This window comes from Strix aluco, chromosome Z, assembly GCF_031877795.1.
Source record: "Strix aluco isolate bStrAlu1 chromosome Z, bStrAlu1.hap1, whole genome shotgun sequence".
NCBI lineage: Eukaryota > Metazoa > Chordata > Aves > Strigiformes > Strigidae > Strix > Strix aluco.
This window is the reverse complement of record NC_133971.1, coordinates 39,091,070-39,107,041: the sequence shown is the minus strand read 5'-3', so window position 1 is coordinate 39,107,041 and position 15,972 is coordinate 39,091,070.

The window sequence follows — 15,972 nt, the reverse complement described above, 5'->3', positions numbered from 1 at the left end:
TCTGTGAAAGGGAGTAAAATTCTAACATATTTCTGGTAAAATGACAAGGAAAATGCTTTATTAAAGAGGATAGTGTAAAAGCAATGTTTTTGAAAACTGATTACTCTGCCAGTGAGGAAGGGGACAACTTTAAAGTATTTCAGCATCAACTTTTCTCCAGAGGTATTAGTAAGGTATCTTAGTCTAATAATCTATTTCAAAATAGTTAGAAAACCTGGAAGGGGTTTCATTGCTTAGAAGAGGTTTTGTGGTTGGTAAATGAGGCACCGTACAATTGGTTGTAATTTTGACATTTTCAATTTTTTGTTGCTCACAGAGGGCAAATAGTTTTCTAACCCTCAGCACTGAAGAGAACACATGAAAGAGAGATTATTGAAGATTAGTCAATTTACCTTCCTATTATGCTAGAAGATATGCACATGTCAAATAGCTGTGCCCTGCTCCTTCCTAGAGCATAGCATCTATCCATATGAATGGAATCAAGCTGTCCTATTGGGACATTGTTTTCTTCCAAAACCACAAAGCCAGAAACGTTTTTGCACAGTTTTCTTCTGGAGTCAGGTAAATAGCGGGTTTACCATATTGATCTAGAACAGAATTATACCAAAGATCCAAATAAGTCTTAAGCTAGAACAGAATTTTATATCTTTTGATCAGTAACTCATGGAGTACCTTGAAGACATATAATGGCAGTGGAAGTCTTTCTCAAGCATCTTAAGCATTGCAAAGTTCCTTGGTTGGGCAAGTCATCTGCTTTTAAAGATAATACAGTCTTTATTTATTTTACTTTAAATGTAAAAGGGGTGTAAGCCATTCGAAGGAGAGTGTGGATGCAAAATCTCCAGCAGCTTTGTCAAAGCATTACTGATTTGGAGGCACATATAATGGGTTGTAATTTTGCCCCAAATCTTGATTAAAGTGAGTTTGCTAGGTCCATTTGGTAGATGCTGCACACTGTTCAGAACAGGAACAGAACTGTGCTGGTCACCGAATTGAAACGGCCTCTCAGGGTGGTGCTATTTTGTTATGCTAATAGCAATGTTTTAATTCATTAAAAGCACATTCAGAAAAGGTTTGGGTAATAAAACCTAAGTGCTGACAAGAGGCTTTGTGGTTTTCAGACCTTTCTGCTACCGAGGATGGCATGTGATGTTGCTAAATATACAGTTTACTTCTTTATTTAGTATTTGGCCAACTCTTTTGTAGAATGCTGTACAGAGAAGGGCAAAGTATTGCATGGTTTACTTACCAGAATTCTGTTTGTGTTGTAGTATCACTTCTAGTTAACAACAAGCTTGAATAAAAGTCACTATCTGTCAGAGGTTTTGTGGCCACTCAAGTGGTGTAACACAGACCATATGCTTGGAGCCAGAATAGGAGGATAGACAACAAACACAGTCTTAAAAAAAGTGTATGAGTTCCTGTTCTGCTGTAGTTGTAGAATGCAGCACTCTCTCAGTTTGCCCATCGTAGCAATTACGTAATAGATAACTTGTCATTCTGTCATTTATGATTCCTAAACAAAAAACATTGGAGTAATTCTGAAAGTTAGGATGATATGTAGGCTGTATTTTGTGTGTCTCTCTGTAGTCACAAAGGCTAGAGGCTTCTGCTTTAAGGAAAAGTTGAGATTCAGTTGTCAGTAGCTAGAGCTCTTCAGAGACGTGGTATATCATAAGGCATGATAAAACTGTGAGGACTGGCAAATCTGAATATGCAGTCCTGGAGGTGCCTCCAGAATAATGCAGGTAAGATAAATGTTAAATGTAAGTCATGATCATTTCAGACTGTGCTGTTACAGTGCATTATTGTCATGCTAGATTTTCACTTAGTAACGGTAAGGAGATGCATTTTATGTAAGGCATTGTTCATGAATAACAAAATCACATTGTATTTGCCCATGACACTCTGCTCTGTGACATTTGTGCTTTCTTTCTACAGAAATTTGCATAAACAGCTTTGTTTACATGACTTTGGGAAATAGTTACTCTAAAAACCAGTCATATATGAACAAGAGTGTTCATGTGTGAACAAACTATTATGACTGATTTCTGATTATGGCTTCGTAAGTGTTCAACAGCTCTTCTGGGCCAAATTGTCTCTTTTTTCTCTGTGTGGTATGTGAGGACTTGGCCACCCATGAGAATATATGTGTTTCATAGTAATTTTATTGTTCTTTTATTTAAACTTTACCACTTGTTCTGAATTGTAATTAATACTGTATGACTTCGGTGAATAATTGGATTTTGTAAGTAACCAAGAATTGCTAAGGTATAGGTATGTGTTTAAGTATTTGATTAATATTTTTAAATATACACATTCCCATATATCACTGTCAGTGCATGGAAAACTCTGTTAGATATATAGCTGCTGTATAATTGTATAGCTTTATTGGAGTCAATCATTGACCATTTATGATAGCCACGGATTTGAATCTTATTCATAGTGAATGATTTGACTGGCTGCAGTGCATTTCTGGGCTTCCCTTTTATGGTTCATAGGGGTTTTTTTCCTGTTACTTATGTCAAATTAAAGAAGCAATTTGGTCATGATGATAGGAGCTGATCCATTCTGTTAGGCTTCCATGAAACGTACAGACATATGTTTCCACATCTAAATTTTATATTATTGCAGCTTTCTGCACTATATGGCCTGCATTTGGAGCAACAGGATATGGGTGCATAATGAAGTTTTTAGTTAAGCAAACGTATAAATTTCTTATGTGTCAGGTTTTCTGCAATAACCCTGTGACCTTACGCTTCTTTCCTTTCATTGTATCACACTTACACATGGGTCAGAACATGCAAACAGATTAGCAACTAATGCACAGTAAATGCTTTCCTTGTAGTAAATACTCTTTAAAAAGTACCCTAGTGTGTCAGGTAAGTCCCAGTATTATGCCTGCAACAGTGATAGTCAGAGATGCTATTTAGGAAGAATTTGTGGATCTGGGTACTCTCTGTTGCCAGATCTTCTCATACTCCACTGGCATCCTAAATTACAGAACTAGAAATGTTAAAGGGTGCATCCAAAATTATGCCCTTTAATATCTGTTTATCTTTTATATGCAAATTTGTTTATCCCCTTTTTGAACTTCTTGATACTGTTGTTCCATGGCTACAAATCCAAGAATTTCATTACTCACTCTAAATGAAGTACTTTCTTTTCTCTGTTTTAAATCCATTTCCTAAAAATTTCACTCCTAAATGAGTGTCCTCCATTTCACGTTTGCAGGATTTGGTGAACGCTTCTGCTATCATCTTACTCATTTTACCCCTAGCAGATTTCACTCCACTTTAATCTGTAAAGCAGGTTCTCCCTCTCCTTAATCATTTTAGTTGTCCTCTGTTATGTCCTGTCTGAAAAGCAATAATTAGGGTGCAGAAAGAAACTGCATTACTGAAAATATGTGTACATGCTTTCAAATAATCTGATAAAGAGAGAAGACCCAAAGTGTATAAATATAGAATTTAGCACTTGTTCTACATTATGGATCAATACTTATATGGACATATTTTTATTATCTTTTGAGACCATTAGTTTAGAAAAGGAGATGACATTTATGGAATATGGGTACTGATATTGTTTCTGCAATAGAATCATTCAGAAAAAACGTTTTTAGAAGGAAGTATGTCAAAAAAGGAAAACATTCTTTCCAAACCGCTTAGACTTTTTTAACACAGTTAAAGTGGTAAAACTATGTATTGGCGTATATTTTGAGGACTAATTTAAATATTCATCTTTAACTTGTTAGTAAAGTTATGTGATATGTACTTTAATTCTTTGATGTGAGATTTTTGACCAAAAGTATGCATATACATTGATAATTCCTGGAGTGACCCTTTCTTTTAACCCTAGGAATTTTTCTGAGGAAAATAAACAAAACATTAAGTGGTCTAGTATCTATGTTAATATTTTTTGGCTTACACTTCACTGTAACTAATAATTTCTTATACCATTATGTATGTTGAAACACCTAGGGTAATGACTTTTTGAAAATGGCAGCAGCAGGGAAACAACTAAATAAATAGTCTCAGGCTTCAAAGGCTTTTGACCACTAAGTCGCATGTTGCCAGACTGCTTACTGTAATGATTGCTGCTGTAACAATACTCGAATTAATGTGCTCTGGCATGTAATTGCCACCTGCAAATACAGGAAGTCTTTCCTTGAGTTTAGATTGTCTTGTTCTTTAGCTACTACTCCCAGATAGACTCGTGCCCATTTCTTGCTGCAGATTCTTACCTGCTCCCTTTTTTTCACCATTGCACTCTGTCTAGCTGTCCCTGTGCTAGTTTCAGAGCTTTCCAAGCCCTTTTCGAACCTGCTGCCAGAAGTGGATGAGGCTCCACTGGCTGCGTGCCGCCTTCTGCATTTCAGTGGCTTAGAGGACCTCAGACAGGAAGGGACTTGTTGCAGCAAATGGTCAGCTATTCCTGCTTTTGTAAGGGGAGATTTGTTGCCAAGGGAAAGGGTAGCCGGAAGGCTAGAGGAAACAGAACACTACAGAGGCATGCCTCTACTCCCAAGTATTTCTGTTTCATCTTGTTATGGGAAAAGAAAATAACAGGAAAGAGAGGATGTGGAAAATATAAAGTCCCACTGGGGAAAAAGAAAAAAGTTAAGGTTGGGGAGGTGGGTGGGAGGAAACAGGCAATGGGAAGGCCCAAAGATGGGTCTGCAAATATGATAAAAGGGACTTGTGGTTAGGTAGAGGAGGGCAAAAAAGTAGAATGAGACAGAAAAGGAGGAGATGCTGGGAGTATGGAGAGATTATGACAGAACAAGGCAAAATGAGAAAAAGAAAAATGAGAAGAAAAAGACAAAAGGAGTTAAGAGCTTTTGACTTTATAAAATAAAAAATTATTGAAAGAAAAATGTAACTAATCCAAGTGGGAGTGGAGAAGTTAATAGATGGAGAAGTGCCAAATATAATGAAAAACAGAGGGGAAGAAGGAAAATGGAAAAATAAAAGGAAGTGGAAAGGAAAGGGAGAAAAACACCCTACAAATTTACTTCTTTTTTTCCAATTCCTGTGTTTTGTCATATCTCCTTGGAGAATCAGTTTATTCTGATAAGAGAATTTAAGTGTAATGATGGCACATCCTCTGCTTTTTATTCATTGATACAATTACTGTACTAGGGCTAGACCAGTTGTCTCCAAACATTTTTGATCATGCACCTCTATCAGATAAACAATTTTGAGAATGCACCCCTGATAGATGTATATTTATTTATGAATTATATGCATGTACTATTGTACTAATATGTACATTATAAAACATATAGAAAAATATAAATTTTTAAAAAGGATGAGATAAAGATGAAACAAACAGTATTTTTGAAATGTTTTTATTTATTGATGTTAAAAAACATATATTCCTGCACCCCAGTGGATTGTCTTGCATGTAGCCTGGGGTGTACTCCCTCCCCTGCCACACAGACACACTTTGGAGGCAGCTGGACTAGACCCTAATGAAATGTCTAAAGCTTCATGATTAGCTCCCACCAAAGCTATTGCTGGCATTTCTGATGGCCTTGGTGATATTACAAGGTGCAGAGCTGTCTTGGCTCTTTGTGGCAGTGGAATCTAAGAGTTTCCAGTACTGTGCAGGAACAGATCCTGATAAGGACAGTCAAAATCAAATATATGGTCATTCAGTCAGAACACACTTGGATTTTCTATGTTCTTGTCTTATTTTTACCAGCTACAAGGAGAACTACAGTTTTCAAAATATACTGAAGGCAGTGGCCATGACTTTAGAAGTTTTTAGTCCTGCTACAACCAAATTAGACCTAAAAGTATTTGCTAAAGACATTGAGAATTTTATTCTGTTTAAAGTCTTTTATATTCTAAGATTCTTCTCCAAGTAGAATCAGTAAATTAAAGTGAGTTGTGTAAGTTCTTTGAATTAGACCTGACTTTCTAATTTTCTTTATGCCCTCTGCTGACATATAGCTGAATTACCAGACATTAATATATGTAACATGCTAGGCTGAAAAATCTTTGTTACAGGCAGATTAGGTAATACAGTCTTCAGTTCAATGGAAAGACTGAGTTTGAGTGCTGTAGAAATGTAGGAATTTATGCCAGCATGAAAATTGGCAAATGATACTACCCTCTTTAGATGAATTTCCGCATATCTTTCAAATATGTACTTGCAGTGTAGTGGCTTTTTCAGACTTCCTTGTAATTTTACATGTTTTCTTGAAAGAGTCCATCAATGGTATTGACTGTCCTTGTTAATGACTTAAGAACCAGAGAGGGTAGATCCCTAAAAGATATGTTTAATCTTCCTGGACTTGACCTTTCTGCTGAGAATACCAAATAAGACCGTAATTGTTACAAAACAGACATCAGTTTGCATAGAATTGAACTGAGAAGATTGCTCTTCACTGTGCTTCACCACAGTGCCATCAGGCAATTCCTCTGTGCTTTGTTTTTAACTCACTTTATAAACATAAATCCATCATTATTTTCATCTGCTGGAGTACTGGTTGAAGTAGACTCAAAGATAAGATGGTCTGTATCCTGTTAGCTGTCTGCTACCCTTTAAATAGTATTTAATGACCGTACTGTTTGTAAGACAATACTAGCAGAACAATAGGAAGACAATACTGCATTGTGAAATAGAAACGATATTATCAATGAGATAATTTTAAAAAAAAAAGTTTCCTATAGAGCTGTGTAGATAGTGTGTCTGGAATTTAGTTCCAGATAGAATGCATTCTGTGAAGTTTTATAAGAGATCAGTTTCCCTGAGGATGTTTATGGGTCTTTGCAACAAAGAAGAACTAGTGAACTCAAGCCCAGCCCAATCCAGTATATTAAAAACATATGCCAGACCACAAGTCCTGAGTTTATTCCTTTCCCGCAAGACAAACTAACCCAAGCCTGGTCCTTTTGATTTATCTCCTGCATTTTTACCCTGCAAAGGACACAAGTTATGTTGACAAGCTCCAGCTTCAAAATGGAAGCTAAAAATGCTTAATTTGTAAAAGAAAGCTTAGATTATGATGTAACCATAGCATTCTAGAGAGAATAGAGAGTCTAGAGACTGTAAGGCAAACATCTAATTAAACTTCAAGCTAATGAAGGAGGTATGGGAGCTGGCAACACCAGTTTGCATTTGTTCTTATGTGCTGCTACTTGCAGGACCAATTCTGAGATTCTGCATGCTGGGGCTTGAGGGGTCAAGGCCAGGTGCCAGAGGTCATAACTGATGGGTATCTTGGGGTATGTGATGGGGGAGACCACAGCTTTGGCCTCTGTAATTCCACTTCTCTGAGTTTCGGCTGTTTGTAGTCCAGAGGAGATTTCAGTGCTGCAACTGGAAGATTAAATGTTGGTAAGTGTCATCCAGACTTCAAATGTAGTGGTCTCATGCTTTAGATTTACCTGGTCCGCAGTAAGATGCAGCTTTTCTCTTGCTAGCATTATCTGAATGTTTAGAAGAGCCTTAAGCCACAAGGAACTTCATCCTAAGTTTCTGTTCCTTCCAGTTCCTGTGCAAAGTCTAGGAGTCATCCTCTTTTCCAGTACTCTCTTATTCCTTGGCCATGTTCAAGTCCAAGGGAAACAAAAATGTCCTTCACCTGACACTTCTGTTCAGATCTTAAATACTTCTCTTAAATTTTAGCTTGAAAGTAGTCCAAAGAAAGGAACAGGCCTCCTGTGAAGTGTCAGGTGTTGTCAAATGCATATGAAAAAGTCAGCCACAATAAGGAAGATGAAGCTTGTAGCTGTTTGCCTTCCTCATTGAGGAAACATTTGAAAATTTAGCTAGTGAAAGAGACATTATGCATACCAGAAGGGAAGTGAAATTGTTTTAAAGGGAGGAAGAAACCTCATTCTCCAGGCAAGCAATTCCAGATAGCAAGTATCTGTTCCACTCCAGGTTTGGATTGGAATACATCAGTAACCAACAGTGATGGGGAGTTATCAGCCATTCTAACTTACTTTTTTCCAGTCAGGAGTATAGTAATTACTAATACTTCCGTTTAAAATCTGATTATTGAGCTTCAGGATTAGCACCCATGAGACATACAGAAGCCATTCACATCTCATGCCTTTTGTTGTACCAGTCAGCAATCTCTGTCATTAAGTTGTTATCAGTCTGTATTTTGAAACTTAATTGTAGAGCTGCAGGCTTTCCAAGGCAGATATTAAGACTGCCTGAATATATTTGTATAGTATCTCACAAGAAACTTAGACATTGAATTGTAAATACAGCAAATAAAATAGGATCCCTTTTTGAGGGACTGAGAGGTGTGGTAAGCCAAAGCTTAAATTTTGGAGAACAAATAAAGCCATACATTTCAAAACAGGTCATTACTAGTGAATAATCCTTTAGACTTTTATCTAAAGTCACTGAGTATTTGCTATATAGGACAGATGGATCAGGTAGTACTACTTCAAATTTAATGATACTCTATTGGAAGAGATCTGAAATAACAGTATGCAAAGACATTTGCGTCCATTATCTCATTTTAATTATTTCTGTATCAAGTCAATGTTTTGCATTGAGGAGGATGTTTTAAAAGTGAAAGTTATTTCTGTACTGTCTGGATTTCAGACAATTTGTGATTTATTGTCACATTTCTTTGATTCTGAAAAAGTGTTTTCTTTCCCTGGTTATTTGTGAAAGACAGTCCTAATTGTGAAGCTGACTAGAGGTAAACTGTTACCAAAAATGCAAAATAAACAGGGAGAAGCCTTTTTCAGTTCTTTCAATTAAACTGACACACCACAAAGATGAAGCTACTATATAATTGTGGTGGGTTGACCTTGGCTGGCCACCAGGTGCCCACCCAGACACTCTCTCACTCCCCCTTAACAGGACAGGGGGAGAAAATACAACTTAAGATTTGTGGGGTCGAGAGAAGGACAGGGAAATCACTTGGCAATTACCATCATGGGCCAAACAGACAGCTTGGGGAAATTACTTTCATTTATTACCAATCAAATCAGAGTAGGATAATGAGAAATAAAACCAAATCTTAAACAACCTTCCCCTCACCCCTCCCTTCTTCCCAGGCTCAACTTCACTCCTGATTTTCTTTACCTCCTCCCCGCAAGCAGCACAGCGGGGATGGGGAATGGGGGTTGCGGTCAGTTCATCACACAGTTTCTGCTGCTCCTTGCTCCTCAGGGGCTGGACTCCTCACACTCTTCCCTTGCTCCACAGGGTGCAGTCCCTCAGGAACAGACTGCTCCAGCGTGGGTCTCCCGCAGGGTCACTGCTTCCTTCAGGGCACATCCACCTGCTCCAATGTGGGTTCCTCCCCGGGCTGCAGGTGTCTGTCTTCTCCATCGTGGACCTCCAAGGGCTGCAGGGGCACAGCCTGCCTCACCATGGTCTGCACCACAGGCTGCAGGGGAATCTCTGCTCCAGCACCTGGAGCACCTCCTCCTCCTCCTCCTCCTTCACTGACTTTGGTATCTTCAGGGCTGTTTCTCTCACATATTGTCACTCCTCTCTTCAGCTGCAGTTGTACAGCAGTTTTTTCTCCTTGCTAAATAAGTTTTTACAGAAGCGCTTCCACTGTCACTGATGGGCTCAGCTTTAGCCAGCAGTGGGTCTGTCTTGGAGCCAGCTGACACTGGCTCTGTTGGACATGGGGGAATCTTCTGGCACCTTCTCACAGATGTCAGACACCCTGCTTCCAAAACCTTGTCATGCAAACCCTGTACAATAATTTACATGTACAATTTGGTTTTTATTTCCTGAAAGGTGTGAGTTCAAACAGTAATGTCAAAAGTGTTAGACATTAGATAACTGAAGTAAAATAACAAATGTCCTGATAATCTCTATAACTGTGTAATAATCCTTTGTGCATAACAAGAGATTTGACCTAAAAACATCCATTGTTTGGGGAAAAAACAGTATCCCACTCTTTGCCTTTTTTGGTTAGCAGGACTGTGGATGTCTAAAGGTTTGTGTTCCAACTAAAGAGCATTTCAAGGAGAGGACACAAATTTTCCCAGTCTCAGATAGCTTCTTGTTCTGACCAATCCTGCTCAAGAACACCTCCTTTTCTGAAATTATAAGTAGCTCTTATCATATGCATTTAATTATTTGTTTACCAAGTTCAACTCTTGACTCCTTTGTTCTTAATTCCTTAGGATTAGAGTGTGAATCTGGTTCATGTATGGGTGGAGGATTAATCCAAAGCCTGCATGAAGCTTATCCCTTTGACAGAGGCCAGTGAGAAGCTGCTGCATTGCCTAGGCCTCACCTGAGTTTTAGTCTGAACCCATGGAAAGGTCTAATCATCGTATTCGCTCAGCACCATTGGTGATTCCTTATGCTTGTAAACAGTGTAAATCTGTGGTAGGAAACACCATACTCAGTGGAAAACATTGGCCAAATGAGTGTTGTAGACAGGCTGTGTGATACATAAAGCCAGCAGAACCTTTTCTGTTCAACGGTTGTTCCTGTGCAGTCATTACCTCTGATTCTCTAAAGGTTGGTTGTGAGGGGTGTTTTGTAGACCCCCCAACTGTAGCATTGTTTTTCCCAGGGCTTGGTTTAAATTACAGCTAAATTTTTAATCTAATCTCCATAAAGTCTGTGCTCTGTCTAATTCAGACACGGAGAAAATTGCTTTGACAGATACTATGCCATCTGTATGCTCAGCTTGAAGTTTCAGCTGAGAAATCATTGTCTAAGAAATCTTTGCTGTCTGAGTTTTGAATGCATTGTCTGCAAACCTGAAATATGTTCCCAGCTGTAGTCTTTTCTTTTTTTTTTTTTTTGTCCTCTTGTTCCATGGAATTTTGTGGAGGCATGACTTAACTGTAAAATGTTGGTGTCAGTCCAACATGTACATCTGGCTTTCTTAGAAAATGTGCTTCTATTGCAATAAAATAGCCAATAGGGGAAGGGACTGGAACCAAAAAGTAAGAGAGAAACAGTAGGTTGGTAGCAAGAGAACTTGTAGAAAAATTAAGGGGTCAGCAGAAAAGAACCTTCCTGATCTAATGTTGTCTAGCCTTAAGTGTATAAAAAATGGCAAACTTGCACTGGGAACACTATCTTGCCTTGAGCATGTTATATACTGTATTAGGCATTTCTCCTGGTTTTTCTTCCCTTCATTGTTTATCTAAAATTAAATGACAGTGTTTGAGGAGACAAAAGGAAAGTGATGTTCTATTGTTTTAAAAGAACTGGTGTGTTGCAAAGGTTATAATTTTTGCATTTTTTCCTATTTTTTGACTGACACTGAACCAGAACATGCAATTAATCTGAAGTGCAGTTCCTTCTTAAAAATTTACTGATCTGATTTTAGTAGCATGTGGTACTTACAAGTTGTTGGGAAATCTTAAGTAAAGTTCATGTACACAATTACTGGATCTCAACAATTACTGTTCAGAACAGTTCTGAACAGTTACTGTTCAGAAATAAGGTCTTGACATTATCTTGAATACTACTAAGCAAACATCAGCTCAGTATTCAGTGGTGGCCAACAAAGAAAGAAGGCTTTAGAGGTGGTGTGGGGAGAGAAGAGAATATAAAGAAAGAAGATTTTTTTGATCCAAGATGCCCATATTCTGGAGCCTACTGCAATTCTGATTCTGTCATCTTTAAAAAAGGTGCAGCAAAATTGGCAAAAGAACAATAAGGATGGCAAGATATGAAACAACTTTCATGTAAGGGACAAAGAAATATATTTTGTTAATATGTTTAGATTGGAAAAGAGATGAGAATGGAAGAATGTGATGGAGTGGCATGGAGAAGGTGAACAAGGAATGACTGTTTCTTTCAGCGTAAGAACTATGGAGTATCACATGAAACAAGTGGAATCATATGAAACTGATGGAGCAGCTCATCCTGAGTACCATCATACAACACATGCGGGACAACCAGATGATCAGGCCCAGTCAGCATGGGTTTATGAAAGGCAGGTCCTGCTTGACAAACCTGATCTCCTTCTTTGACAGGGTGACCTGCTTATTGGATGAGGGAAAGGCTGTGGATGTTGTCTACCTTGACTTTAGTAAGGCCTTTGACACCATTTTCCACAGCATTCTCCTGGAGAAACTGGCTGCTCGAGGCTTGGATGGGCACATGCTTTGCTGGGTGAAAAACTGGCTGGATGGCCGGGCCCAAAGAGTTGTGGTGAACGGAGTTAAATCCAGTTGGCAGCCGATCACGAGTGGTGTCCCCCAGGGCTCGGTTTTGGGGCCACTCCTGTTTAACATCTTTATTGATGATCTAGACCAGGGGATCGAGTGCACCCTCAGTAAGTTTGCAGATGACACCAAGTTGGGTGGGAGTGTTGATCTGCTCGAGGGTAGGGAGGCTCTGCAGAGAGATCTGGACAGGCTGGAGCGATGGGCTGAGGCCAACTGTAGGAGTTTCACTAAGGCCAAATGCCGGGTGCTGCACTTGGGCCACAACAACCCCCAGCAGCGCTACAGGCTTGGGGAGCAGTGGCTGGAGAGCTGCCAGTCAGAGAGGGACCTGGGGGTGTTGATTGACAGCCGGCTGAACATGAGCCAGCAGTGTGCCCAGGTGGCCAAGAAGGCCAATGCCATCCTGGCCTGTATCAGCAATAGCATGGCCAGCAGGGACAGGGAAGTGATCTTACCCCTGTACTTGGCACTGGTGAGGCCGCACCTCGATGACTGTGTTCAGTTTTGGGCCCCTCACTACAAAAAGGACATTGAATGACTCGAGCGTGTCCAGAGAAGGGCAACGAAGCTGGTGAAGGGTCTGGAGCACAGGTCGTACGAGGAGCAGCTGAGGGAACTGGGGTTGTTTAGTCTGGAGAAGAGGAGGCTGAGGGGAGACCTCATCGCCCTTTACAGCTGTCTGAAAGGAGGTTGCAGAGAGCTGGGGATGAGTCTCTTGAACCAAGTAATAAGCGATAGGACAAGAGGGAATGGCCTCAAGTTGTGCCAGGGAAGGTTTAGACTAGATATTAGGAAGTATTTCTTTCCAGAAGGGGTTGTTAGGCATTGGAATGGGCTGCCCAGGGCAGTGGTGGAGTCCCCATCCCTGGAGGTGTTTAAGAGTTGGGTTGACATAGCGCTGAGGGATATGGTGTAGTTGAGAACGGTCAGTGTTAGGTTAATGGTTGGACTGGATGGTCTTCAAGGTCTTTTCCAACCTAGATGATTCTGTGAAGTGGAAGCTCCAAACCTAACAGAAAGAGGTATTTCTTCTTGCAAGAAGCAGTTAAGCTGCAGAACTCCTTGTTGCAGGATGTCACAGATGCTAGGAACTTATGTGAGTTCAAAAAGCAACAGTTTATTTTAACAGAAGCTGGTAAAAAGTATAGCAATGATGACACAGAGCTGCAAATCACTGGAAGATGGGGAAGTAGAACACAAAGTGTTAATGTATGTTTACTTAACTTTTTTTTTTTTGTACTCTTTCATCTCTTGTCATCCGCTAGTGTTGGAAACAGGCTACTTTGCTAGATGAACCTCTGCTCTGGTATAGGGAGTCCTATTTTAATACCACTTTATGGTTTTATAAAGAAAGAGATCTGCAAAGCCAGTAATGGTCATTGTGCTTTCACTTCGAACTCTTGTTTTAGAAGCTGACTTTGAAAGTGGCATGATTTTTAGCGTTATTGAATATCTCAACCTTTAAGGTGATACACATTCTACAGCACTGCAAATGCACCGCTGAGAATCAAATTATTCATTTCTGATGGGCAAACAAATACTTCTTCTTTTTACATTTGGCTGTCATTCATATGAGACACTTCAATTCCTGTTTTTTTGTAAAAAACAAAAGGTCAGGATGATATCCTATGCAGGGAATGTAACAGATAACTCTTCCTGTAACAGTGATTAGCCTTTATATTTGTTCTTTCCCAAAAGGAAAAAGGTGACACACTGTGTTGACAGAAAACTGAAAATTTACTGGAAACAACCCCCTTCAGTTTTACATATGCATATGATTGTTTTGGTACAAAACAAGGAAAGCTACATAACTGCCTTACTCTACACTATTACTTGAAAGTGTGTCAAATGTGTTTTCACTGAATTTTAGAGTAGTTTTTATAAAAGTATAATTTTGAGGACTATGGTCTGAATGTGTATCAGAGTTGAGAGCTCAAAGCTTTGTATAAAGATTTGCATTAAAAAATCCTCTTGTGCAAGAAATGTGTCTTGCAGTGTTTGATGGAAAGTTCTGTTTCAAACTTGAATTTAATGCCATGGAAATGAAAGTTACCTTGGAGTCCTAAGGTTGCAATTTATCTGTTACATTTTCAAAGACACAGAAAGTATTCCTACCTGTGTATATTTCTTCTTGGAGGAAGTGAGTTACCAGCAAATACAGGTTTTCAGCACTTTTCACATCTGTTTTTGGTGACGATCTAAAAGCATTATAGTGTTGTTCTTTTTTCCGGAGGTATTTATTAATGCTTTTTAATTATGTAATATTCCTGAGCATTTCTACTTGTGAAGACATTTATATTGTCTCTTCAATCGGATGTGTAATAAATAACCGTAAAAACAAAGCACTTAAAATGCATTTCTCTACAGTGGAAGTCAGACTCTCCATCTTTCTCCAAGATTAAAACAAGACAATTTTGTCATGTATCTGACTTACTTGTATATATCTGTTAATGTGAATGGAGATCAGAAATCTGTGGTTTAAGTTCTGCTCTTCTTGTAAATTTCACAGACTCTTAACCAAAATCAACCTCCGTTAAGGTAAAAGTAAAGACTAAAAAAATCAGGACATAAATTTATTGCATAGAACTATTATGTGCATAATTTTAAAGGGATTACACCAAGCACATGAGATGAAACACAAATGATAGATATTCCACATAGTGTCAACTGAAGTCTGGCAAGAAATTTGTTGGAAATTATGTATTTAACAATTTTAGTCTGCCTTATGGATTGTGAAATGTCTCATAATTTGTTGTATATCAAAAATTTCTCTCAGATGTGCAAGGATCTGTAGACTGTAGCTTTTGACTTACAAGCACAGCACTCCAAACTCAACTCTGATGGGATTGACTAGTCTAACAGTTTATGTGGTTACATATTGTTTTTTTTTTTCTTTTTTCTTGACAAAACAAGCAAATAGGACCAGTAGTCCTTATGGTTATGTTTCTGGTAACTCATTTAGCAACCAGTTTCCATCAATATTTCCATGAAATGCAAGCCATATCTACTATTACAGTTTGCTAGCAAAATTGGCATAAATGTCAACCCAATTCACATGAAAAAGTGACTTGGAAAGTGGAAACCTTTCAAGGCAAGCCTTCCCAAGGAAAAAGTGTTTAAATACAGAAAGCAATCACAATCACATGTTTTTAATAACAGTGAATTAAAATGTAAACACAATGGGAAAATATTGTCTGTGTTTCTTAATATGAGTGGATGGTTTGGATTGGTTTGGTAAGGAATTGTGACTTTTGTTGAGATTATATTAAAAATTAATGCAATATGAGTTTGTTGCATTTTGTCTTTCATCAAACTGCACTTTAGGAGAAGTATAAAAGGCAGAATACAGCTCCCTTGTGCACATATTTGCATTGTGGGTTTTTTTTTCTTTTTCCTTTTGTCTCAGTTATCTGCTCCCCTTCATGTATTCCATCTATGGGTATCTGGTTCCTCACAGTTACCCCATTCTCATTTGCTTTTTATATTTGTTTTCAACTATTCTTTTAAAAAACTAATTTATGAATCTTCCTTCAACCTTCAGTGCAGCCTGTATTCTGTTCGTTAACAGGAATTTTGAAATTATTTTGTTGATTGACTGTCAGTGTCTGATTACAGAGGAGAAAATCTAAAAGGCTCTAAAAATTTATCAGTTTTTATTGTTGGGTTTCAACAGTTTCTCATCTTTATATGATCCAGAATTTTGAAATTCTGACATATTTCTCCACTGTAAAATTTTTGGTAACAGCCAAAGTGAGGGGGGAGAATGAAAGGTAGGTTTTAGGCAGAACTCAGTAATGGGACATTAGGGGAACCTTTAGGGAAGCTGGTGAAATTC